This window comes from Octodon degus, unplaced genomic scaffold, assembly GCF_000260255.1.
Source record: "Octodon degus isolate 3935 unplaced genomic scaffold, OctDeg1.0 scaffold00001, whole genome shotgun sequence".
Taxonomy (NCBI): domain Eukaryota; kingdom Metazoa; phylum Chordata; class Mammalia; order Rodentia; family Octodontidae; genus Octodon; species Octodon degus.
Genome location: NW_004524577.1, coordinates 17923704 through 17929323, shown reverse-complemented (window position 1 = coordinate 17929323; position 5620 = coordinate 17923704). Strand labels below are relative to the sequence as shown.

Below are 5620 nucleotides of genomic sequence, written 5' to 3'. Positions count from 1 at the left end.
ACTGTGTGTGCATTTGTGTGTGTGTGTGTGTGTGTGAGAGAGAGAGAGAGAGAGAGAGAGAGAGAGAGAGAGAGAGAGGATGAACGCAACCAGCATTAGCAGTGCTGCTATTGAATATGCATACCAGACCCAGTAAGTGATGTAAGAAAAGATTAACCTGCTGCTTCTCTGTAAGTTGAGGGCTCTGGCTCATGCCTCTGATGGTGTGAGCTTCATTCAGCACTGAGTACACAACTAACTTTAAAAAGCACAGTACATAATTCAATATAAAACATAAAACTAAGCCACTATTTTATCTAGTATTTTATTAAGAAAAATGCAAAAATTTTTCAACATAGAGGACAAAGTAGAATTCTACCTTTTCAGATAACATTTTGAAGGAACTGATCAGGCTAATTTTGATTTTAGATTTCATTTTCTTTCATAGGCTCACTTCAAAAGTAAAATCTTGCCTAAGATACGATCATACTGTATAATCTTCTTGGGAAATAATTTGACATGTACCAAGAGTGATAAAAATACAATAAATATATTTTCAGAATGGATGAACCATGACCAAATAAGACTTCAGGCTTTGCCTCTCACCTCCAGTTAACTAAAAAATCTGATGGTTCCTAATTATAGCCTGTATGAAGAGTATCACCTTCACTAATTCAATTAATTACACAGCTGTCAAAGAAACTTTTCTGATATCCACACCTGAACATGGGATTCTTCTGCCTGAAATACTTACACAGTACCTTGTTATTGACAAAGCAATTGCCAATTTCTCCTGATGACCTACACTTCCTTTTCTGATACTGTAGTGGAGTGTAAGAGACAGCTTTATCATTTCACCTATAAGTAGGCAGTTAGCCTAAAATAGGTACTTTATTGAATTTATTGACTCACCTGAAAGTCTCTTGGTGGAGGCTATCGTATCTTCCAAGTATAGGATCATATTATCTGCAAATAAGGATGATTCAACTCCTTCCCTTCCTAGCTGTTTCTCTTTTATTCTCTTACCGAATTGTTCTACAACTGGAGGGTTGAGAGTAGATATCTTTGTTTCATTCCTGATTTTAGAGAAAATTCCTTCTATCATGCAGTATGTGGGTTGAACTTGCCATATGTAACTATTATTAGATTGAGGTGTGATTTTCTTTCCTTTCTTAATGGTCATTAACATGAAAGAATACTTAACTGCTGGGCATAGTGGTGCACACCTGTAATCCTAGCACTGCAGAGGCTGAGGCAGAAGGACCACTGTAAGTTCAAGGCCCTGCTGGGCCACAAAATGAGTTGGAGGTGAACTAAATTACATAGCCAACTCTGTCTCAAAAAAAAAAAAAAACCTAAAAAATCTGTTTTATTTTGTCACAGGCTTTTTCTGAAGATATTGATGGTTTCATATGATATTTTTCCTCCATTATATTTATGTAGTAGATTTCGTTGACTGATTTATATACGTTAAACCATGCCTGTATTTTTAGGATGAAACAAATGTGATTGTGATGTATGATGTGGTCAATTTTTAAAAATGAAAACGCAAAGATTTTTGCATCTGTTCTCATTAAGAGATTGTCCAACAATTTTCTTTGTTGTTGTATTCTTCTTTGGTTTATGGCTTGGGGTGATATCACTTTCAAATTATGTGTTTTGGACAGTTTGTGAAATAGCTTGAGCAATTGTCAAATACATAATTAAATGGTACATCTCAAAGATAAGACTGCAAATGTTCCTTAATGTTCTGCTCAAATTTTCCAGCTACTTATTCTTATTTTGTGATTATGTTTTTTTTTTTTTCACAAACTTTATTGCAACTTCCATCACATTGAATTTTTACTGACTGGTGATTTTTATCCTCTTAGTTTGAATTTGGTAAGTAGTATTTGTTTATAAACTTATTAGTTTCTTATTGATTATCCAATTTAGTAGACTACAGATTTTCAAAACAGTTATAATAATACGGACTCCAGCCTGGAGTGCGATGGCAGCTGCCCTGCAGTCACTGGCTTGGACGTTCTTTTCCTTTCTTTTGGTTCATTTGAGTATGGTTTTGTCCATCTTGTTTATATTTTTAATGAATCAATTTCATATCTCTATTCTGTTACTTTAGTCCCTATATTCATCAAATTCAGCTGTGATGCCAATTACTTCTTCTTTCTATAGGCCTTGCAGTCTTATCTTTGAGATGTACCATTTAATTATGTATTTGATAGTTCTCTGATTGTCTGATGTAGACACTTATAGCTATGAACTTCTCATGCAACTATGCCATTATCATATTCCAAAGATCGCTTTAGTTTTCATTTCATTTTATTATTATCTTTTATGTATTTAGGACAGGGTCTCATTACACAGATCAAACTTGTAGTGATTCTCCTGTTTCAGGCTCCCAAGTGCTGGGATTACGGGCATGAACTACCATGCCCAGTCTCAATCACTGTCTCAGTGTGCCCCAGGGGTGGGGTTGACACGGCACGTCAGGGATTGAACCCCAGCCGCTGTGCTCTGCCTAAGCAGGTACTGTAGCCTGCTGAGCTATCTGGCCGATCCACATACTTTTTTATTTTAATTCTTTAGTGACCCACTGCTTGTTTTGTCTCCCTATTCGTGTAAGCTTTTTCTTTGCTTCTCTTTATTTCTAGTTTCATTTCATTACAATTGGAAGAGATGCAAGAAATATTACTGAAAAATTGTGTAAGATTGTGTTTCTGGTTTCTTTAATTGTTCTATAGACACCTGTCATCCACTTGATCTGTGATGTGGTGATAATTCTATTAATTCTAAATTAATATTTGTCTGCATAATGTATCTGCTGATGAGAATAAATTATTGAATACAACTAGTATTGCTATATTGGAAGATATGTCTTTCTTTATGTCCAGTGATGTTTACTTTTTGGTTGAATCTACAAATGTTTCATGTAAATGTTTTCATAATTGGTATATCTCCTTGGCAGATTATTCCATTTACCACAATACAATAACTTTTTTTTAAAGTCAAATAGCTATTTATTCAGCTTCTTGTCATGGCAAAATGTTCTGCGCATATACCACTATAATTAGCACACCCTCTGTAACAGGCAAAATTGTACATCAAATTATATGTCATACTACCTGATTATATAAAAATGTAAAGTGAAAATGATTTATCAATTCCTCTTAACAGTCCTAGTAATTCAGTAAGAGATAGGAGGCACAAAATCTGAGTAAAATATGACACAAGAGCAGTAATACAATTCTCACTTAAATTTAACTTGTCATAATTTGTTATGAATATACAAAGACAACAAACTTTTGAAACGTTGCATTGACTAAGATTCTGGCAGCAGTTTTATGTAATAAGATACAGCATACCAGGCCTGCCACTCAACTTGTTTGTAAGTCTCAGCTTCAATAAGAAGCTGTTTAAAATAAAAACTCAAAACCTGCTTTTTACATGCTAAATATCTTGGCAAGGGTGCTACTAAACATAGTAATGAGCTGGAGATAGTAGAAATAAGAGTTAACAAAAGCTGAACATTGCAGACTGAACTGTATTTTTTTATATACAAAAAATAAAATTACTATCATTGCTTACATAAAATTTTCCTGACTGGTTAAAACTTAACAGTGTAAAACATGCATTTTAGAATCTTTAGCTATTAAGTTCAAAAAGTACCAGTGTCTATGTGAAACAATTTCTCTCCAAAGCTGAATTATGGTCAAAAATTAATTCAAATGTTATAACACATTCTAAAGCTGAACAACATTCAGTTTTTGGTGATGTTGAGGTATAAACTCAGAGTTTTGGGGCTTACTCATGCTGCAAAGGGCTATTTCTCTGGTTCACTCAAAGCAGCAGATGACAAGGTTCGCAGATGCCATTAAACTCAGTGAAGGGCAAGGGGGCTCGTAGCCAGCGCTGAGCTCCCCAGGAAGCATGGCTACTGTGCCCCCAGAAGTAGAAAGTGTGAGGACCAAAGGCATACTATTCTGCTAGCTAAAGAGACCGCAGGGGCTGTTGAGATGGCTCAATGGTCTAAAGCACCTACTTAGAACAAGCTTAGCAAAGCACAAGGACCGTGGTTCAATCTCCCAGCACCACATGCCAGTCAGCCCCGCCCCCTGGTGGGCTGAGCTGGCCACACACACACACACAAAATAAATAAACAAACAAACAAACAAACAAATAAATAAATAAATAAATAAAGAGACTGCAAACCACCTCTCCTTTCACCCTAAAATTTCCTTTCCGAGGTAAAGAAAAGTATACAAGGGGGAAAAATTAAGATATACTTATCTACAGAGTAAGGATTTCAAAATATTCAAGTAATCCCTATTTAAAATTTTTAACTAGAGTATCTGGCCATTTCTGATTACATCTTAAGATGCATCCAGATTCATTTCCTATTGATTTATCACTAGATATTTCTAGTAAAATCTATTAGCTTTCTTCCCAAATATTCTAATCATGAGTGTGCCTACAGTGTGCTGTTTCCCATACTATCATTCACTTCGGGAGAAAAAGTAGACGTTCCGGCAGCAAGCAACAATTACAGCCCTTTCATGTTGTGGCGTTTGAGTGCCTATTGAATAGTCCAGGAACAATTCTAAAAACAAGAAAATTCATACATGTTACTAAATATATCATAATTTCATAGTTGAAATTTCTTTAGACATTGCACTTTCTTCATAGGGGAGTCCTGATTTTTGTTAATGCTATGGTGACTCAGGACATGAATGAGCAACCTTCTTTTTCATCTTACTGTGTTCCTTATGTTTGTTTTTCTGTTTTGATTTTTTCTGTTGCTTTTTCTCATTCTTCCCTATTTTCTTTCTTTTTCGCTCATACCTCTGCAGTATAATCAGATTCTGACAGGGACTCAGAGGAAGGCTTATCTTCAGGATACTTCTTTCTTTTCTTGGTAAGTCCTTTAATGTCCTTTTCTTTCTCAGTTGCATCCTTTGACTTCTCTTTACTTTTTAAACTATCCTTACAGTTTGACTCATTTTCTGACAGGAAGCTTTCAGAAGACTTCTATGAATGGTTCTTTCTCTTTCTCCTTTTGCTTGCTTCTTTTCTTCATCCTCAGAATCTGAAGAACTGCTGGAAGATTCAGAGCTCGATGAAGAAGATGAATACCTACTAGATTTCTTCTCTTCTTTCTTTATTTTTATGAGCTCTCATTTCCACTTAATAATTTCTCTGTGCTTTTCTAGTTCTTTCTCCCAATTCTCATCCTTTTTTTCTTCAAATTCTGCCAAAGCCTTAGAGCCTTCCTTTTTTATTTTCTAGTTTCTCTTTCATTTCTCCCCAGGTAGGCCTGGATAGATCAGATAATCCTAGATTGTTAGCCCTGAAGCCTAGATTGGACCCCTTGATCTGGCCATGGCTATTGGATCACACAGGCCACCCGAGTTTCCCATTTCCCCATCACACCAGACAGAGTGCACAGTTGACTGTGAAAGCCAGACCAGGAAAGAGAAGCACCAAAAACAGACCCGCTGCTCTTCCCTCTCTACAATAACTTTCTTCATGTCTTATAACTCATTTTTTGTCTTCAAGTCTTATTTGGCAGATATGAGTATAGCTACCTTTGCTTGTACTCAAATTATATATTCATAGAACATTTATTTTCCTTCCTATTCTTTCC

The 5620-nt window shown here is 35.7% G+C and overlaps 1 pseudogene; it reads right to left on the bottom strand.

Moving 5' to 3' along the window:
• Positions 1-4685: 4685 nt before the first annotated feature.
• Positions 4686-5393, bottom strand: LOC101590896 (annotated as a pseudogene).
• Between the last annotated feature and the right edge of the window lie 227 nt (positions 5394-5620).